The 22,854-nt window shown below is 37.2% G+C and overlaps 1 long non-coding RNA gene across 1 annotated transcript in view; it reads left to right on the plus strand.

Moving 5' to 3' along the window:
• LOC140621446 (uncharacterized) overlaps window positions 1-20,229 on the plus strand; it is a 349,277-nt gene extending 329,048 nt beyond the window's left edge. Inside the window, exons 5-6 of the long non-coding RNA XR_012021127.1 lie at window positions 18,164-18,278; window positions 18,537-20,229. This is a non-coding gene — a long non-coding RNA (uncharacterized lncRNA). The remainder of the gene's footprint in view (window positions 1-18,163; window positions 18,279-18,536) is intronic.
• The last annotated feature ends 2,625 nt before the right edge of the window (window positions 20,230-22,854 follow it).

The raw sequence follows: 22,854 nt of genomic DNA on the forward strand, positions 1-22,854 counted from the left end.
AACTCACCCACCAATGTTGTTTCATATAACTTTTACTTTTTTGCTCTCCTGAAATAGATTTGGAGTAAAATTTTCCATATATCTTATGTCAAAAAAATACTATTTTATAGCACTTTACATTTTATCATTCTTGGTCATGTATTCAATTATCATCCTTTCTACACCTCTAGAAATAGAAATTATTACCTATATTGTGGAGGATGAGAAAAGTTAGGAGTCTTGTCTTATAATAACTGGTAAAAGTGGGACTCAAATAGCAATACTAGTTTTGATTCCTCCTATAATATGCTATCATTTCCAGTTGCAACTTTTTTTAGATGTTGACATTGGAGAAAGTTCAATTAAACAGTGGCTCAGATGTTAAGAAATATTAAGCCTACCTGAGGGGCAAGCTGTGTAGACTTTAAGATCATTTTTCATGTTGAGTATAAAGGCAAACCAAAATTATTCTTGGGAATGATTTCATGATGTCTGCTTCCTTAAATAAATGTCAATTCTTTCTTGGTGTCCTGAAGAGGCACTTAAACTCCAAATGTTCCTCCAAAGTTCAAATGACAAATGTATGCCATCTGGAAACTGCAATTAAGGACTTTAAAATATATCTAAAAGGTTACTTCTCATTTACTCTTAGGATATAGGAAGTGGGAAAAAGTGTTCCTTCAAATCTAACAACCAGTAAGAAACAGATAATCTCAAAATCAAAATTTGTCTTGAACCCATCAGAGACTTAAGGTTGCAGGACACCCAAATAGCCTTAGAGGTACCTGCCTTTGGTTAGATGAGAAAACTGGCACAATTGTGACACCAAAACACACTGGGCTGCAATGCAAATGAATAAGAATTCAGATTTTTTTTTCATTAATTGCTAACAGCTAAATACTGTCTTTCATGAGAGTACAGAACCTGACGGAGCCAAAGACACAAACAGGGTTTGTGCCACTCTCAGGTTCTACTTCATGATTTTCACTGGCTACTCATAAGAAATATGAGTGTAGGATGCAGAGTCAGACAGTGTTTCTCAGTGGTACAGGTCTGGGAGAGGAAGGTGTGCTTGTGTGGAAAAGACAGGAACTCTGCTCAAACCTTTTCCCCGAAAGAAAAAAAAAAAAAAAAAAAAAGGAGGCCATCTGGGTGGTTCATTGGTTGAGCATCTGCTTTTAGCTCAGGTCATGATTCCAGGGTCCTGGGAGGGAATCCCACATCAGGCTACCCGTGGGGAGTCTGCTTCTCCCTCTGTCTATTTCTCTGCCTCTCTCTGTGTCTCTCACGAATAAATAAATTTTAAAAATAAAAAAAAAAGAAAGGAAGGAAGGAGAGAAGGAGAGAAGGATGAAAGGAATGAAGGACGATAAAAGAAAAGAAATGAAAGCTCTTACGCCCTTCAGTGTGGAACCGCAAACTTTTTCTCATGGGCACAGATCAAGAACCACTGTTGTTGAGGGAAGGAAAAGATGAAGTGACGGGATACGGGAACCTGTAACCCCTGGAGCAAAGACAATAAATTGTCCTGAACTCAGATGATTAGTGATAACACAACACTGCAAAAGGGGCAGATCACTGAGAAGGGCCTATCTCTGAGACTCAAAAACATTAAATCTGCCTAAGACCGTCTAGACCAGGACGTAAAAAAAATGAAAAACTTCCTCACTGTCCAGCAAACTCTCTGAAATAAAGATTTAGGAGAAGGGATCATGCCAGTTTCCAGGCATGTGTGTTTACCTTTCTGTTTGTCTGTCTCATAACTTTTTAGTTGAAAGACTGTCAGCAAGAGAGACTAACTCTTGATTTCAACTCAGACTCATAATCTCAGGGTCTTGAGTTCAAGATCTGCATCAGGCTCTGTGCTGGACATGGACCCTGCTTAAGATTTTCTCTCTCCTTATTCCTCCCCCACCCACCACATTCTCTCTCTCTCTAAAAAAAAAAAAAAAGGAGAAAGAAGTTCCTATTTGCACAAAATTCTAATATTTCTTAAAAGTAGTTTTTTGAAATAGAATCTCTTCATAATAAACAAATGGTTCATAATTTTAAAACTAGAATGGAAGCAGTCAGAGATTGCTGCATTATCAGTCTGACTTATAGGTAAAGAAAAACATAGATTTGAATATAAACATTTTAGATTAAAATGAATTCCTTGGCATAAATTGTTATTTTGAAAAAATAAGAAAGATATGGGGGAAAGGCCATTGAATATTGAACTTTATGTCATAATTTCCTTGCTCTTCTCATGAGAACTAAATGGCAGACAACTACTTGTATTCCTCCTACAGTTTTCATCATAAGGGTGTAGACACAGGGATGCTGAGTAAGCCCCGAGGCCCTCCTAACTGGCTATACAGCATGCCTGCATAAAGGATGACTAAAGATAGGCTTAGAAAGAATGTCCATTGATTTTTACGTAAGCATTTCCTAATAGTTTAAATATTCACATTTCAGTAGTGAAAGGGAAATAATGCTATTATTACAAAATTAATTTAATAAAATTTAATTAATTTTAATATAAAAATACTACTTGATAGAATCGAAGAAAGAGATGTTGAAAAATAATAGTGAGAGAGGATAATATCCTTGTCTTGTTCCTGATCTTAGCAGAAAAGCTTCAGATTTCTCACAATTAAGTATGATGTTACTTGTAGGTTTTTATAGTTTTTACCAAGTATAGAAAGTTTCCCTCCATTCCTAGTTTACTGAGACTTTTTGTCATAAACATGTGTTTGATTTTTGCCAAGTGCTTTTGATGCACCTACTGATATGATCATGTAGTTTTTCTGTTTTAACCTGTTGATATGACAGATTACCTTAATTGATTTATAAATGTTGAACGATCCTTGCATATCTGGATAAATCACATTGGTAATGGCATGTGATTCTTTTTATAAATTTTTGGAATTGATTTGATAATATTTGGCTGACGATTTTTGCATCTATAATCATGAAAGAAATTAGTCTGCAGTTTCTTTTCTGTGTAATGTATTTATTTGGTTTTGTTTTACAGTAATGCCGGCCTCAGAATAAGTAAGCAAGTATTCTCTCCACTTCTATCCCCTAAAAGGGATTATAAAAGAGAACTGGTTTCATTTCTTCTTTAAATATTTAGAAGAATTCACTAGTGAGCCCATCTGGCCTTGGTCAAGCTCTCTCTTTAGGGAGATTAATTATTGTTTCAATCTCTTTAAGAGCTATAGACATATTCAGATTGTCTATTTCTTTTATGTGAATTTTGGTAGTTTATGACTTTTAAGAAACTGGTCTATTTCATCCAAGTTATTTAATTTGTTGGCAGAGAGTTGCTCAGAGCATGTCTTCATTATGCATTTAATGTCCATGGAGTATACTGATGTCTCTTTCATTTATGCCAATAATATATATCTTCTCTCTTTTTTTTCTTAGCCTGGATAGACACAAACCTATTTTATTAATGATTTCAAAAAGCCAACTTTTGGTTTTGTTGAATATATTATAGATTTTCTGTTTTCAACTGCACTAATTTCTGCTCTAATTCTTATTGTTTCTTTTCTTCTACTTACTTTGGATTTAATTTACTCTTCTTTTTCTAGTTTCCTAAATTGGAAATTTAAGATCATTGATTTTAGATCTTTCTTCTTTTATAATATATGCGTTCTATGCCATGAATTTTCCTGTATCCCACAAGTTGTGATAAATTGTTTTTTGATTTTCAATTAGTTCAAACTATTTTTTAATTTTTCTTGAGATTTATTCTTTGAACCATGTGTTATTAAGAAATATGTTGTTTGATCTCCACATATTTGGAGATTTTTCCAGTTATCTTTCTGTTACTTATTTCTAGTTTAATTGCATTGTGGATTTCAGTCATATATGAAATTTAAGAAACAAAACAAGCAAAGGGAAAAAAAAGAGAGATAGGCAAACCAAGAAACAGATTCTTAACTATAGAGGACAAATTGATGGTTATCAGGGAGGCGGTGGGTGTGAGGATGGGTGAAATAGGTGATAGGGATTAAGGAGTACACTTGTGATAAGCACTGGTCTTGTATGAAAGTGCTAAATCACTATATTGTACACCTGAAATTAATATCACACTGTATGTTAACTAATTGGAATTTAAACAAAGATTTTAAAAATAAATAAAAATAGGTATGGTATTATTTCTCTTTTTTAATTTGTTAAGGTGTGATTTATGACTCATTATATAGTCTATTATGGTGAATGTTCCATAAGAGCTTGAGAATGTATGAGCAAGATACATTTTGCTATTGTTGGATGAAGTAGACTATAGATGTACATTATATCTAGTTGACTTATGGTGTTATTGAGTTCAATTGTGTCCTACTGATTTTCTGGCTGCTGGATTTGTCCATTTCTGATAGAGGGCTGTTGAACTCTGCTAGCGAATTAATATTTTTCTCTTTTCAGCTCAGTTTTTGACTCACATAGATTAACACTCCGGTGTGTATATGTATATTAAGGATTATTAATTTTTCTAAGGAATTGACCTATTTATCATTATGTAATGTCCCTGATTACTTTATGTCCCTTATAATTTTCCTTGCTTTGAAGTCTGCACTGTCTGAAGTTAACATAGCTACTTCTGTTTTCTTTTGATCAGTCTTAGCATGGCATATTTTTTCCCACCTATTTATTTTTAATTTATATGTCTTTTTATTTAAAGTAGGTTTCTTGGGACTCCTGGGTGGCTCAGTAGTTGAGCATATGCTTTTGGTTCAGGGAATGATCCTGGAGTCCTGGGATCGAGTCCACATCAGGTTCCCTGCATGGAGCCTGCTTCTCTCTCTGCCTATGTCTCTGCCTCTCTCTCTCTATGTCTCTCATGAATAAATAAATAAAATCTTAAAAAAATAAAGTAGGTTTCTTATAGACAACATATAATTGGGTATTGTTTTGTGAACCACTCTGAAAATTTCTGTCTTTTAATTTATGCATTTAGATCATTGACATTCAAAGGAATTATTGGATATATTTAGATTACTATCAATCATATTTATTATTGTTTTCTATTTGTTGCTTTTTCCTTTGTTCTTATTTTGCCTTCTATTTTTTCTGCCTTGTGAGGTTTTAATCAAGCATTTTATATAATTTTCTCTCCTTCACATATTGCTTTTATTTATTTATTCTACTCTTTATAGTGATGTAGAGTTTGCAATACACATTTGCAACTAATGCAAGTCTACATTAAAAGAATGCTATATTACCTCAAGGGTAGTGTCAGTACCTTACAATAATAGATAATCTTAACTTCTATTTTTTGAGTCATTGCTTCATTCATTTCACTTATATATAGCACACAGAAGCATATAAAAATAACAACAATGTATTTGATTATATATGCTTATATATGTAAGGTATATATAAGAAAAATAAAAAAAAATTTATCTTACCTTCACTTAGTCCTTCTTTAATTATTTTTCTTTATAGATCTGAGGTTTTTACCTATATGCTTTTCCTTCTCTCTAAAATACTTCATTTAATATTTCTTACTAGATATGTCTACTGGCAAAAATTCTCTAGAATTATGTTTATCTGAAAAGTATTTACTTTTCCTTTATTTTTGATGGAAAAATTTCCAGAGTATAGAATTTTAGGTTTTTTGTTTCTTCTGTCGACACTTCAAATATATACTCTACTCTTTTCTTGCTTGCCTGGTTTCTCGGGGGAAGTAAGATCCAACTGTCATCTTTGTTCCTCTTTAAGCATTTTACCCCCAAAATAAATCATCCAGTTAAGAAATAGGCAGAAAATACGAACAGACAATTTTCCACAAAGAACACATACAGATACCTAACAGACACATGAAAAGATGTTCAACATTACTCATCATCAGGAAAATACAATCAAAACCATGATGAGATACCACCTCATTTATCAGAATGGCTAAAATTAGCAACATAGGAACTAACAGATGTTGGCAAGGATGTGGAGAAAGGGGAACGATCTTACACTCTTGATGAATGCAGACTGGTACAGCCACTCTGGAAATCACTAAGGATGTTCCTCAAAAATTTACAAATAGAGGAGGGGAAGATGCGGAAGAGTAGGGTCCCCAAATCACCTGTTCCCACCAAATCACCTAGATAACCTTCAAATCATCCTGAAAATCTATGAATTCGGCCTGAGATTTAAAGAGAGACCAGCTGGAGTGCTACAGTGAGAAGAGTTCGCGCTTCTATCAAGGTAGGAAGACGGGGAAAAAGAAATAAAGACACAAAAGGCCTCCAAGGGGGAGGGGCCCGCGAGGAGCCGGGCTGAGGCCGGGGCGAGTGTCCCCAGGACAGGAGAGCCCCGTCCCGGAGGAGCAGGAGCTGCACCGACCTTCCCGGGGGAAAGGGGCTCGCGGGGAGGTGGAGCAGGACCCGGGAGGGCGGGGATGCCCTCGGGCTCCGGGGACACTAACAGACACCTGCGCCCCGGGAGAGTGCGCCGAGCTCCCTAAGGGCTGCAGCGCGCACGGGGGACCCGGAGCAGCTGGGGGGGGGGGCTCGGGGGCGGCTCCGCGGAGGGGGCTGCGGGGGGGGAGCAGCTCGCGGGGGCTCGGGGGCGGCTCCGAGGAGGGGGCTGCGGGGGGGAGCAGCTCGGGGGGGGGGCTCGGGGGCGGCTCCGCGGAGGGGGCTGCGGGGGGGAGCAGCTCGGGGGGCTCGGGGGCGGCTCCGCGGAGGGGGCTGCGGGGCGGGAGCGCGAATCCACCCACGCAGGCCCCGGGCACAGGGCGCCGGGACACAGCCCAGGACCCGGCCTCCCCCGGGACAGGCAGAGGCCGGGAGGGCCCAGGACAGCGAGGACGCTCCTGCCCCAGCTGAGCAGATCAGCGGCCCCGCCCGGAGCCTCCAGGCCCAGCAGACGGAGAGCTGCGGAGCTACTGCGGGGGCTGACTCTAGGGCTGCAGACTGGCCCCGCCACTGCGGTTGTTCCTCCTGGGGCCTCACGGGGTGAACAACCCCCAAGGAGCCCTGCACCAGGCAGGGGCAGAGCAGCTCCCCCAAGTGCTCACACCTGAAAATCAGCACAGCAGGCCCCTCCCCCAGAAGACCAGCTAGACGGACAAGTTCCAGGGGAAGTCAAGGGACTTAAAGTACACAGAATCAGAGGATACTCCCCCGTGGTGGTTTTTTGTTTGTTTGTTTTTTTGCTTTTTGATTTCTGTTTGCTTCCACCACCCTTTTTTTAATTTTCTTTCTTTTTCTTTCTGTTTTTCTTCTTTTTTTTTCTTTTTATCTTCCTTTTTTCTTTTCATTTTTTCTTTTCTTTCCTTCTTTCTCTCCTCTCCTTTTCTCCTTTTCCCAACACAACTTGTTTTTGGCCACTCTGCACTGAGCAAAATGACTAGAAGGAAAACCTCTACTCAAAGAAAGAATCAGAAACAGTCCTCTCTCCCACAGAGTTACAAAATCTGGATTACAATTAATGTCAAAAAGCCAATTCAGAAGCACTATTATACAGTTACTGGGGGCTCTAGAAAAAAGCATAAAGGACTCAAGAAACTTCATGACTGCAGAATTTAGATCTAATCAGGCAGAAATTAAAAATCAATTGAATGAGATGCAATCCAAATAAGAAGTCATAACGAGGAGGGTTAAGGAGGTGGAAGAATGAGTGAGTGACATAGAAGACAAGTTGATGGCAAAGAGGGAAACTGAGGAAAAAAGAGACAATTAAAAGACCACGAAGATAGATTAAGGGAAATAAACGACAGCCTGAGGAAGAAAAACCTATGTTTAATTGCGGGTCCCGAGAGCGCCGAAAGGGACAGAGGGAGAGAATATGTATTTGAACAAATCCTAGCTGAAAACTTTCCTAATCTGGGAAGGGAAACAGGCATTCAGATCCAGGAAATAGAGAGATCCCCCCCTAAAATCAATAAAAACTGTTCAACACCTGGACATTTAACAGTGAAGGTTGCAAATTCCAAACATAAAGAGAAGATCCTTAAAGCAGCAAGTCAAGAAATCCCTGACTTTTTCAGGGAGGAGTATTAGGGTAACAGCAGACCTCTCCACAGAGATCTGGTAGGCCAGAAAGGGCTAGCAGGATATATTCAGGATCCTAAATGAGAAGAACATGCAACCAAGAATACTTTATCCAGCAAGGCTCTCATTCAGAATGGAAGGAGAGATAAAGAGCTTCCAGGACAGGCAGGAATTGAAAGAATATGTAACCTCCAAACCAGCTCTGCAAGAAATTTTAAGGGGGACTATTAAAATTCCCGTATTAAAAGAAGTCCAGTGGAACAATCCACAAAAACAAGGACTGAATAGATATCATGATGACACTAAACTCATATCTCTCAATAGTAACTCTGAATGTGAACGGGCTTAATGACCCCATCAAAAGGCGCAGAGTTTCAGACTGGATAAAAAAGCAGGACCCATCATTTGCTGTCTACAAGAGACTCATTTTAGACAGAAGGACACCTACAGCCTGAAAATAAAAGGTTGGAGAACCATTTACCATTCGAATGGTCCTCAAAAGAAAGCAGGGGTAGCCATCCTTATATCAGATAAACTAAAATTTACCCCGAAGTCTGTAGTGAGAGATGAAGAGGGACACTATCTCATACTTAAAGGATCTATCCAACAAGAGGACTTAACAATCCTCAATATATATGCCCCCAATGTGGGAGCTGCCAAATATATGAATCAATTAATAACCAAAGTGAAGAAATACTTAGATAATACTTGGTGACTTCAATCTAGCGCTTTCTACCCTCGATAGGTCTTCTAAGCACAACATCTCCAAAGAAACGAGAGCTTTAAATGATACACTGGACCAGCTGGATTTCACAGATATCTACAGAACTTTACATCCAAACTCAACTGAATACACATTCTTCTCAAGTGCACATGGAACTTTCTCCAGAATAGACCACATACTGGGTCGCAAATTGGGTCTGAACCGATACCAAAAGATTGGGATCATCCCCTGCATATTCTCAGACCATAATGCCTTGAAATTAGAACTAAATCACAACAAGAAGTTTGGAAGGACTTCAAACACGTGGAGGTTAAGGACCATCCTGCTAAGAGATGAAAGGGTCAACCAGGAAATGAAGGAAGAATTAAAAAGATTCATGGAAACTAATGAGAATGAAGATACAACCATTCAAAATATTTGGAATGCAGCAAGAGCAGTCCTAATGGGGAAATTCAGTGCAATACAAGCATCCATTCAAAAACTGGAAAGAACTCAAATACAAAAGCTAACCTTACACCTAAAGGGGTAGTGAAAAAACAGCAAATAGATCCTACACCCAGCAGAAGAGAGTTAATAAAGATTTGAGCAGAACTCAATGAAATCGAGACCAGAAGAACTGTGGAACAGATCAACAGAACCAGGAGTTGGTTCTTCGAAAGAATTAATAAGATAGATAAACCATTAACCAGCCTTATGAAAAAGAAGAGAGAGAAGACTCAAATTAATAAAATCATGAATGAGAAAGGAGAAATCACTACCAACACCAAGGAAATACAAACGATTTTAAAAACATATTGTGAACAGCTATATGCCAATAAATTAGGCAATCTAGAAGAAATGGATGCATTTCTGGAAAGCCACAAATTACCAAAACTGGAACAGGAAGAAATAGAAAAACTGAACAGGCCAAAAACCAGGGAGGAAATTGAAGCAGTCATCAGAAACCTCCCAAGACACAAGAGTCCAGGGCCAGATGGCTTCCCAGGGGAATTCTATCAAACGTTTAAAGAAGAAACCATACCTATACTACTAAAGCTGTTTGGAAAGATAGAAAGTGATGGAGTACTTCCAAATTTATTCTATGAGGCCAGCATCACCTTAATTCCAAAACCAGACAAAGACCCCACCAAAAAGGAGAATTACAGACCAATATCCCTGATGAACATGGATGCAAAAATTCTCAACAAGATACTAGCCAATAGGATCCAACAGCACATTAAGAAAATTATTCACCACGACCAAGTAGGATTTATCCCCGGGACACAAGGCTGGTTCAACACTCATAAAACAATCAATGTGATTCATCATATCAGCAAGAGAAAAACCAAGAACCATATGATCCTCTCATTAAATGCAGAGAAAGCATTTGACAAAATACAGCATCCATTCCTGATCAAAACTCTTCAGAGTGTAGGGATAGACGGAACATAACTCAGCATCTTAAAAGTCATCTACGAAAAGCCCACAGCAAATATCATTCTCACTGGGGAAGCACTGGGAACCTTTCCCCTAAGATCAGGAACAAGACAGGGATGTCCACTCTCCCCACTGCTATTCATCATAGTACTGGAAGTCCTAGCCTCAGCAATCAGACAACAAAAAGACATTAAAGGCATTCAAATTGGCAAAGAAGAAGTCAAACTCTCCCTCTTCGCCCTTGACATGATACTCTACATAGAAAACCCAAAAGTCTCCACCCCAAGATTGCTAGAACTCATACAGCAATTCGGTAGCGTGGCAGGATACAAAATCAATGCCCAGAAATCAGTGGCATTTCTCTACACTAACAATGAGACTGAAGAAAGAGAAATTAAGGAGTCAATCCCATTTACAATTGCACCCAAAAGCATAAGATACCTAGGAATAAACCTCACCAAAGAGGTAAAGGATCTATACCCTAAAAACTATAGAACACTTCTGAAAGAAATTGAGGAAGACACAAAGAAATGGAAAAATATTCATGCTCATGGATTGGCACAATTAATATTGTGAAAATGTCAATGTTACCCAAGGCAATTTACATGTTTAATGCAATCCCTGTCAAATGGACTTTCTTCAGAGAGTTAGAACAAATTATTTTAAGATTTGTGTGGAATCAGAAAAGACCCCGAATAGCCAGGGGAATTTTAAAAAAGAAAACCATATCTGGGGGCATCACAATGCCAGATTTCAGGTTGTACTACAAAGCTGTGGTCATCAAGACAGTGTGGTACTGGCACAAAAATAGACACATAGATCAATGGAACAGAATAGAGAACCCAGATGTGGACCCTCAACTTTATGGTCAACTAATATTCGATAAAGGAGGAAAGACTATCCATTGGAAGAAAGACAGTCTCTTCAATAAATGGTGCTGGGAAAATTGGACATCCACATGCAGAAGAATGAAACTAGACCACTCTCTTTCACCATACACAAAGATAAACCCAAAATGGATGAAAGATCTAAATGTGAGACAAGATTCCATCAAAATCCTCGAGGAGAACACAGGTAACACCCTTTTTGAACTCAGCCACAGTAACTTCTTGCAAGATACATCCAAAGGCAAAAGAAACTAAAGCAAAAATGAACTATTGGGACTTCATCAAGATAAGAAGCTTTTGCACAGCAAAGGATACAGTCAACAAAACTAAAAGACAACCTACAGAATGGGAGAAGATACTTGCAAATGACTTATCAGATAAAGGGTTAGTTTCCAAGATCTATAAAGAACTTATTAAACACAATACCAAAGAAACAAACAATCCAATCATGAAATGGGCACAAGACATGAAGAGAAATCTCACAGAGGAAGACATAGACATGGCCAACATGCACATGAGAAAATGCTCTGCATCACTTGCCATCAGGGAAATACAAATCAAAGCCACAATGAGATACCACCTCACACCAGTGAGAATGGGGCAAATTAACAAGGCAGGAAACCATAAATGTTGGAGAGGATGCGAAGAAAAGGGAACCCTCTTGCACTGTTGGTGGGAATGTGAACTGGTGCAGCCACTCTGGAAAACTGTGTTGAGGTTCCTCAAAGAGTTAAAAATAGACCTGCTCTATGACCCAGCAATTGCACTGTTGGGGATTTACCCCAAAGATACAGATGCAATGATATGTCGGGACACCTGCACCCCGATGTTTCTAGCAGCAATGTCCACAATAACCAAATTGTGGAAGGAGCCTCGGTGTCCATCGAAAGATGAATGGATAAAGAAGATGTGGTTTATGTATACAATGGAATATTACTGAGCCATTAGAAATGACAAATACCCACCATTTGCTTCAACATGGATGGAACTGGAGGGTATTATGCTGAGTGAAGTATGTCAATCAGAGAAGGACAAACATTATATGTTCTCATTCATTTGGGGAATATAAATAATAGTGAAAGGGAATATAAGGGAAGGGAGAATAAATATGTGGGAAATATCAGAAAGGGAGACAGAACATAAAGACTCCTAACTGGGAAACGAACTAGGGGTGGTGGAAGGGGAGGAGGGTGGGGCGGTGGGGGTGAATGGGTGACGGGCACTGAGGGGGGCACTTGATGGGATGAGCACTGGGTGTTATTCTGTATGTTGGCAAATTGAACACCAATAAAAAATGAATTTATTATTAAAAAAATTTACAGATAGAACTACCCTGTGATCCATCAATTGTACAACTGGATATTTACCTAATAGATACAAAAATACTGATGCAAAGGAGTACATGTACCATGATGTTTATAGCAGCCTTATCAACAATATCCAAATTATGGAAAGAGCTTCAATGTCCATCAACTGGATGAATGGATAAAGAAGAGGTGGTATGCACACACACACACTCACAGGAATATTACTCAGCCATATAAAAATAAATCTTGCTATTTGCAATGATATGGATGGATGTATAGTGTACTATGGTAGGCCAAAAAACAGTCAGACAGAGAAAGATAAATACCATATGATTTCACCCACATGTGAATTAAGAAATAAAACAGATGAAAATAGAGGAAGGAGGGAAAAAGAGAGAAACAAATCCTAAGAGACTCTTAACTGTGGAGAACAAACTGAGGGTAGATGAAGGGAGGTGGATGGGAGATGGGCTAAATGGGGATGGGTATTAAGGAGGGCACTTGTGATGAGCAGTGGGTGTTGTATGTAAGTGATGAATTATTAAATTCTACTGAAACCAATATTACCCTATATGTTAACTATCTAGAATTTAAATAAAACTTGAAACAAAAATAAATATGCTCTCTAAGCATCCTAGATCTGAAGTTTGTTTCTGAGATTAATTTAGGGAAGTTTGCAGTCATTATTTTTTTTAAAAAATTCTCCTATCTCTTTCTGTCATCTTCCTTATAATATTCGTATTCTATGCATGTCACAACTTTTGTAGTTGTTCCACAGTATTTGGATATCCTGTTCTATTTTTTTCCTTCATTATTTGTTCTATTTGCTTTTCAGTTTTGGAGATTTTTAATAAGATATCCTCAAGCCCAGAGATTCTTGCCTTAGTTGTGTCCAATTACTAATGAACTGACTCATCAAAGGCATTCTTCACTTCTTTACAGTGTTTTTTAGCTCCAGCATTTCTTTCTTTTTTTTTTCCTAAAATTTCTATTCTCTGCTTATACTGCCCATTTGTCCTTGCAAGCTGTCTACTTTATCCATTAGAGCCCTCAGCATATTAATCAAAGTTGTTTTAAACTCCTGGTTTGACAATTCAAATATCTTTGCCATATCTGCTTTTGATGCTTGCTTTGTCTCCTAAAATTCAGATTTTTATTTTTGGTATGCCTTGTAATTTTTTCTTGATAGCTAGACATTATGTACTAAGTAAAAGAAACTGCTGGGCTTTTAGTAACATAGTAAGATGTTGGATGAGGGAAAGCACCCTATAGTTCTAAGAATAGATTTTAGTCCTTTAGGGAACTTATGCCTCTGAACTGTGAACTTCACAAAAATTTCTCAGTTTCTGATTCTCCCTTACATGGAAGAGAATGCTTAGTGTGGAATGGAGTTAGGAATTTCCCTTTTCCCATTCAGGACGCTAGAGCTGAATGAAGTTGGATAGTTCCCTTTCCCCAGGTCAATTATTTTTTGATAAAACTCCAGCAGAATAGGCTCTGGTTAACTAGTTTTCCCCAAGGGCAGGCCTTATTAAGAACAGAGTACTCTAGGGTATTTAGAAATGATTCTTTCCCTTCCCTCTGCCAGGACATGAGGGGATTTTTCCCACATATATAATGCAAGAACCTGATAGAGCTCTTGGAAATAAATCTCATAAAGTTGGGCAGCCCGGGTGGCTCAGCGGTTTAGCGCCGCCTTCAGCACAGGGCCTGATCCTGGAGACCTGGGATCGAGTCCCATGTCAGGCTCCCTCCATGGAGCCTGTTTCTCCCTCTGCCTGTGTCTCTGCCTCTCTCTCTCTCTCTCTCTCTCATTCTGTGTCTCTCATGAATAAATAAATAAAATCTTTAAAAAAAAAATCTCATAAAATTGTGGGGCCCTCTCTTACTGGGTCCCCTTATGTTTTTAACTTTCAGAGTTGTCAACATTGAGCCTCAACTAATCCATAAATTATAGTTCATGTTTTCCTACCCAATCTAACACTGTTTCTACAGAGATTTCTGCTAGTGAATCTTCATTCTGTTAAGCCACAAAGCCACGAATCCCTGTATTTGCCTGACTTTCTCTCTGTTGGTGGAGGCCATGGTTTGCCTTGTGTCCTTATCTCTCTGTAGATCTTAAGAAGTTGATCTTTCAGTATATTCAGATTTTTACTTGTTGTTAGAGTTGAATGGCAACTTCCAGGCTCCTTATATGTAGAACCAGAAACCAAAAGTTTTCAATATAGTCATTTTTCAAATAAAATATTTAAATATTCATAATGCAAATTCTAAATTTTTTAATTAAACAGCACGGCAAATAACAACATTTTTATCATTATTCTCATGAAGAGTAAGAGAATTATCAAAACCAGATTTTGAAAAGTAACAGGATGACAGTTGCTTTATAAGGAAAGATATGTATGTTGATGCTCCTATCTATGCTCTAAATTTCAATGGAAATACAACTGATAGTATAGGTCTTCATCAATTTCACTAAGAGTGCCTTTCTGTAGTCACTCCTGCCAGACTAAATATTCACTGAATCTCTTTCCATTTTGGGAGATAAAAAAATCACAGCACAGAACATGAAATGCCTCAGCAATGTTAAAGTGATTCACTTCTGCTAGATTCAAAATTGCCATTTGCCAGCACTTTGGTAAAATGAAAAAATAAAAATAATAATAAAATAAAAAAGACTTTTTAAGCCTATATCATATTGAAGCAACTTTTACAAATCTGTATGTCACAGTCAAGATTAGCCTTTTTGGATCAGTTATAAAGGGTCAAAATTGCTTACATAATGACTTTTCAGTGAAGTGAATAATCACTACCCTCTACAAACCAATGATAATTTTATAACTTATAATATCCAAAATACCATATAATAAAGGATTGTCATGCTGTTAGAAAGGCTACTTTAAAATATATTGCATTGCATCCCCACTTTGGATAAGCTAATAAAACTTTAAAGATGTTGTAATATTCACATCCTCTGATTGAATTAAGTGTTTCCAATTGACTCAAAACAAATTGAAAATTTAGGTACACTCTTAACTCTACTAATAATAAAGCAGTCTTAAGTCCATAAATTAAAGATATATGTGTATGCTTTCTACAATTGAGAGTTAAAACATACAGGCAAAAAGTCTCCTAAAAACCTATCATAAAATCTAATGCTTTGTGAGAAAAGCAAGTGTCTGGAGAATATAGTGTCTCTCAACTTAATGAAAAATGTACATTTTCCTCAAAATTTTGCTATCATGATTGACTACTTTGGTAATTCATAATTGAAATCAGCAATATTCTAAAGGGAAGATTAAATTAAATGAGGCTTCTATTCTAACGACAGAATTAATCTAGGACAAAATTTTTAACTGGTAGGACTTAGCCTAAGAGTTTTTAGTTTAGTTTTTTTTTTTTTTTTTTTTTTTTTTTTTTAAATTTCTGTTCCAGCTGTCTTTAGTTGACACAGCTTATTTTCTGGATAACCAATACCTAGGTTATATGCAGGACAAGTTCAATGCAGTGCTACAACTATTCAACTAGGATTTGGCTTCTGCAAGCAGTGCAATATTTAAGCCCTATTTGTCCTCTCTTCCACCCAAATTTATTTTACTTTACTTTCCCTACCCAAGATTAAATGTAAATTCCTTTTCTTCAAATCTTTGTGGTCTATTATCAAAAGAAAAGTTCCTTTCTTGATAACAATAACTTCTTTTTTGCAGATAGCACTGTCTGTATCATACTTGAGTTTGCATACTTATGTTTGCATCATATCCTCCAAGAGATAGGGATGGTGTCTTTGTGCCCATCATAGTACTGAGCACAAGATTCTCTACATATTAGGGTCCATAAATGTTATTAGAAATTAATTTTTAAAGAAACAAAAAATGCTTAATTGGTCTTTCTTTGTGCTTCTGTTTTAAGTGGGGTAAAAAAAAATCATTTTGGCCTGGACTTGAAGAAATTCTGAGATAGTTATACCAGGTGGAAGAAATAGTTAGCAGCTGGGAGAAAGAAATTAGAAATAATTAAGGTCAGCATATTAACTTTTTATTATCCTTCCTTTATAATTCCCTTAAGGTTTTTATTTAAAAAAATCATCTCTTAAAAAAAAAATCATCTCTTTGATATTTCCACCTATTCATCTATAGTTTCTGATGTGTAAGCTCTAGATTCCATTGCTGGATTGAGGTAGGTTACACCCATGTTATAATTGTAACCCACACAGAAGGGAACCCACCAAACTGCACTAAATGTTAGAAATTGATTTTTTTTTAAGATTTTATTTATCCATTCATGACAGACAGAGAGAAAGAGGCAGAGACACAGGCAGAGAGAGAAGCAGGCTCCATGCAGGGAGCCTGATGCAGGACCCGATCCCGGGACTCCAGGACCATGCCCTGGGCCAAAGGCAGGCACTAAACCACTGAGCCATCCAGGGATCCCCTGAATTCTTAAATTATGAATAATTTATGTATAAATGCTACCAAGTGTTTGGTGAGTTATGCATGCTTATTACAATGATAATATTTAGAATAAGAAAATAAATATTAATTTTATTGTCTCACATTCTCCTAATGTGTTTAATCAAAACATATATGATACCTGCACTGATAACCAGTGAAATTACAGTGTAGTCTTAAATGCAAGGCAAGGAAGACAGAGGAAGACAGAGAGAAGGTCTTGTTCCTAAATTATTTTCTATCTTGAGTTGCAGCCAAGAATTTTGATTTTGTAAGCAATCACCTCACCAGATGTCTTGATATACCCCTGCCATGCCCTTGCTATTCCTTTTCTCAGTGGTGCATGTGCTCACATGTAAATAATAGATAGGGTACATTAAGACATGGGTAATATGAACAGCTTTATTTGGCACTGAGCAAACATCTGCTATACAAAATCAAAATTAATTGCCATCATGAGTTTCCTGTACTAACTTATTGTCATCTATTTAGAAAATATCAATTGTCCTAAATAATGCTAATAGACACACAGAGGCAAACACATTCATAAGAACTTGAGCCCTTAGTTTTCAGGACCAGAATTCTGTGACATTGAGCTCCAAAACAATTGCATTTCTCATCATTTTCTGATCTCTGGGAGTAAGGTAGGACAAAATAAAAATAAAATCAGAATGAGTGCAAATGTTTTCCTCCAAGTCTTTGCAAAATCTTCAGTGATTCCTCCAGGAACCACTGGGGTGGATCTTAATTACAGATTCCCCTTTTCAATGTCTACTCTAGAACACTGTATGTAGCCATTAATGATGGTGCATTTCAGGCCAATGAATTACTAGTTTCCTCTCCCTGTAAATTCTGGCCTATGAAGAATAGTTTTTAGTGTTTTATAATTGTTTGATGAAAGAAATTTCCAGCTTTTCCTCAAAACGTGGCCCTAAGTAAACTAGTTTTATTTCTAAAGATTTTATTAATTTATTTAAGAGAGAAACAGAGAGAACATGAATGGAGGGAGAGGCAGGAGGAGAGGGAGAGGGACAAGCAGACTCTCCAGTGAGCACAGAGCCCAGGACCCTGAGATCAGGACCTGAATGAAAGTCAGACACTTAACCAACTGAGCCACCCAGGGACCCCAAAAGATACACTGTTAAAAGAAAATAAAAAATGGATTCTAAAAATAAAGGTAAAACTCTCAAAAACAATGGAAAAACTTCAGGTTTCAGTGTTCATTTTTCATGAAATTTAATTCAGTAAGTCTGTTCACAGTATAGAATTCTTAACTTCAGAAATTGTGTCACAGAAATATTTATGTCTTATGTGATTCCCTACAAGATTACTTCTGCTACTTTTCTGCTTAACTGCTTATCAGCTAATTACATAATTTGCCTCCCTGCTTAGTAAATTAAAATCCCAATTCTCCTTATAGTACATTCACTCCAGATGAGTCAACATCTGTACATAAAGGATAGCGACCATTCAGCAAGGATGCTGCTGTTACCTATGGTGAAATACTGAAAATGTCAGCAGGACTTAACACAGAGGTGAGCGCTACATTATAAAGGTGAAACTCTGAAAATGTTTAAATAAAATGTGTTGTACATGAAACACATTCTATGTTAACCCATATATCTGTTTTAAACCTTTTTTAAAAAGTTTGTTGTAGTACTAGATATAATTATACTGTCCTCCTTACCAGCACAGTACCACTTCTTTACATACTAATTTTGAATTTTAAAAAAGGCTTCTTTTCCCTTCATCATTTATATATATATTTTTTAATTTTTATTTATTTATGATAGGCACACAGTGAGAGAGAGAGAGAGAGAGAGGCAGAGACGCAGGCAGAGGGAGAAGCAGGCTCCATGCACCGGGAGCCCGACGTGGGAATCGATCCCGGGTCTCCAGGATTGCGCCCTGGGCCAAAGGCAGGCGCCAAACCACTGCGCCACCCAGGGATCCCCCATCATTTATATCTTATATCACTCCTGTGAAACTGAAAGGGCTAGCATTAATACCTTTAATTTACATATAAGAAAACTTAGAATTACAGGAGCTATTCGGTAGTAGTATTGGGTTTCAAGATATCTTTTTTCCTCATTCCATACAATCTTATTTATAGAATATTATACAACTTTACATACCTTATATCACTTTTCTATTTATCAAATCTGAGCCCCTTACTTGAGTAACTTTGGCAACTGCATTCTGATTTCTGGAACTTTGAAGAAGGGAGCCAATTTTTTTTTTTAAGATTTTATTTATTTGACACATAGAGAGAGATAGAACAACACAGCACAAGCAGGAGGAATGGCAGAGGGAGAAGGAGAGGGGTAAAAGGACTCCCTACTGAGCAGGTAGCCCAACAAGGGGCTCCATCCCAGGACTCTGGGGTCAGCACATGAGCCAAAGATAGGTGCTTAACTGATTGAGCCACCCAGGTGCCCCAAGGGAAGTCAATTTTAAGATAGAAATGTGAGAATAAAGGTATAAATGAGACAGGCCAGATTACAGAATGAAATAAGAGAACATTTTCATTGTGGAAATATGTAATAAATGAGGGAGGTGCTGCAAAAGTAAACTTGAACCATCTAGTACCATATAGTTTGCTTTTCTTTCTTGATATTGGACACAAAACCTTGCCCTAGTAGCTAATTCTCTTTATTTTATTTTTATATTTTTAGCCTCTCAGTCAGCAGATACTGAACTTTTCCACTCCAAAACACTCAAACCGTTTACTTACATGCTCTTCCCCAAATTATTTAAAATCAACCTCCCCCACTCCCTTATCTCCTCATACGTGCCCTTCTAACTGAGTAATGAGACACTGTCCCAAAGCCTTCTTTGAAGGCTTTCTTTTCCTCTTTCCTGATGAGGAAGCATCCCACATTCAAGTATCCAATTTTCCTTCTATCAGAGAGCATTTTTCAGAGTGGTTTCAAGTAGGATACTGAGCATCACTGACTTGCAAGGAATTATGGTGGCTCTCCACTAGTAAAAGAGAGGTAGAATTGCCCTACAGGGTTTGGATAGGGCACTAGAAAGTGGTCTAATGGGATAATGATTTAGTGATAGCTCTAATTATAGCACAGCTGACCCCAGCAAATGAGTATTGAACACAAAGCCATTTAGCAGGAAGTTGCAGGCTTCTCTGATGGCAGAAATAAAAGCTACACATCACTGTATTTGTTAGTAATAGGTCTTTATTCTCCTGACTCAGAGTCTTTTCCTTTTCTCTGAATGTGAGTGTAGGAAGTACCACTAGTCCAAATTTGCTATTATTATTATTATTATTATTATTATTATTATTGAAAATTTCCAAAAGTGAAAAGTGGCCAGCTTTAAAGATTCCATAACATTAGTGAGCACTGTGATTGAACTGATTATTAAATCAGTTGAAAAGGAAAACTAAACAGAAAATCATTTTTGGATCTTTGAATGAAATAAAAACAAGACTATTATCATTATTGCTATGGTTATTTTAGAATCTTAGAGGTCCTAGAGTTAATTTTTTTTAAATTTTTATTCATTTATGATAGTCACAGAGAGAGAGAGAGGCACAGAGACACAGGCAGAGGGAGAAGCAGGCTCCATGCACCGGGAGCCCGACGTGGGATTCGATCCCGGGTCTCCAGGATCGCGCCCTGGGCCAAAGGCAGGCGCCAAACCGCTGCGCCACCCAGGGATCCCCCTAGAGTTAATTTTATTCAGAAATTAAGGTTACCTGATTTTTGTTTCTCTGTAATTTCAATTATCATCTACATTTCTATAAGGTGACTATACTGTAATTATTTTAAGAATATTACAAAGCATCATCAAGACCTGAGAAATCAGGAGGATATTTTTTTCCCTATTATATTGTTTAAACCAGTATAATGGACTAGCATGAAGATCTAAAATGTAACTTAAGATATTTGTGGACCTCAAAGAATGAAATTTTACATGTTAGGTGTATTAACATTCTAAAGAAGAATATGTTCCTTAGCATGTAGGTTTGGTCAGATATATAAGCACTGAACAAAAGAATTCTTAAAAGTTGTTATTCCCTATTCTAACATCATCAAAGAAAGAAAACTTCAAAAACAGTCTTCCAATGTTTGTTTGTAATTCACAAGGCTCTTCTTGTGGAATGGTTGTAACTGACCATCATAGTTTCATTCAACCAAATATTTTAATTTCCATAAAACTCATATTCTCAGCTCGTTTTCACTAAAACCTGCTAATGGTTTGGCTTCCCCACTAGATCTCCTTTAAGTAGAAGATATTATGGTTAATTTTTTAAAAGATTTTATTTATTTGAAAGAGAGAACATGAGTTGGGAGTGGGGCAGATGGTAAGAAAGAAGCAGACTCCCCAATGAACAGGGAGCCCAACGTTGGGTTCAATCCCAAGACCCCAGGATCATAATCTGAGCTGAAGGCAGCCGCTTAACTGACTCAGCTACCCACATGCTCCTGGATAATTTTTTATGATGGTTACATTTCTACTCTTCTTCTTCTCCTTTTTTTTTTTTTTTCTACTCTTCTTATAGTTACATCAGTCATTGGATTTATGGTCCACCCTCATCCAGTATGCCCTCATCTTAACTTAAGTACATATGCAAAGACCCTATTTCCAAATAAGGTCACATTCTGAGGTCTCAGGTGGACATGGATTTGGAGAAATACAATTTAATGAATTATCTCTTCACTCAGAGATGGCCACAGAGATAGCCAGAATTATTTACTATAATTTATTTCCACAACAAAGAGTAGAGCAAAAAAGAGAAAGATATAGAAATACCTGTGGCATGTACAATATTACAAGTATCCCTCCTAATTAGTTACAGGATACAGATGTTAGAATTTATGATAGGTCAAGCTGACCTAAATGACAGGTCTGAATTGCTTAGCTGGACAGCTAGACTCTACTCTGACTTAATTTAGGGGACATACTGAACTAATTCCACTCTAGACTGAATGTTTGCTAATTCAGTAAAACAGAATTTGTTAAAAAGGCAATAATGCATAAATAATTGAACCAACAGTGATAGAAAATGAACAATACAATGTTTACAAACACATTGCCCCAAAATGACAAGCTCAAACTAACCAACAAAAATGTATCTCACAAACATGGCTCTGAAATAGAACAAGATTAGTGATTCAAAGTCCAAAGAATGAAAAGTAAATCATTTAATTTATTTAAGAGAGATAATCTGGGTGGCTGACACAGGTAAAATTTCTCTAATGACACCCAAAAGTTGATATTTTACAATCTATAAAGATGCCTCTCAACATTTTACTTCAAACAAGTATGAAATGAGCTTCATTGCATGGTTTCTTATAATAACCTAACATAATAAAGATCAAATAGTGTCTGTGTTAGATACATAAGAATTTTATCACCGTAAGTAAATATACAAACTTCTTTCAGGCTCATTTTTCGCCTCAGTAATTGGGCCTCATAAATTTGCTTTGAATATCTAATAAGGAGATACTTAAACATAGTATGGAGTTTGGCCTGTGGTTATCATTAAATGGTAACCATTTCATTAGAACAAAATCAGCATTTATTAACTTATTATAAAATGTGTATACTCCCAGTGTCCAGAATTATTATTATCTGTCTGTGGAAGTATTTTTATGGACTTAGTAACTTGGGATCTAATTAATAAACAGAGTATTTCAAGATATATAGAAGAAGGATGATATTGAAAAGTATTTCAAATGAGCCCTAATTAAGTCTGGTGAACCTTTTTTGCCAAACAACCAAACAGACTTTTTTGCAGCAATACAAAGTTTGAATATACCAGATGCCTTCTCTTTTTATCCTTACCATGTTAGATTAATATTAGAAAACACTAGTTCTTTGGATTACTATCGAGTTTCAAGAAAACCACTAATCTACTAATGTGCTATACCTTCAAATAGACTATAAGTGATTACACTTTATTTTACATTTATTCTTGTTTTAGTTTCCTAAGACAGCTTTATTGTATATATAGGGCTATCACAAAATGTTCTTAGGTTCTCATTTAAAAATAATTCATTGGGACACCTGAGTGACTCAGTGGTTGAGTGTCTGCCTTTGGCTCAGGTCATGATCCTGGGGTTCTGGGATGAGTCCTGCATCAGGCTC

This window comes from Canis lupus, chromosome 30 (assembly GCF_048164855.1).
Source record: "Canis lupus baileyi chromosome 30, mCanLup2.hap1, whole genome shotgun sequence".
Lineage (NCBI taxonomy): Eukaryota > Metazoa > Chordata > Mammalia > Carnivora > Canidae > Canis > Canis lupus.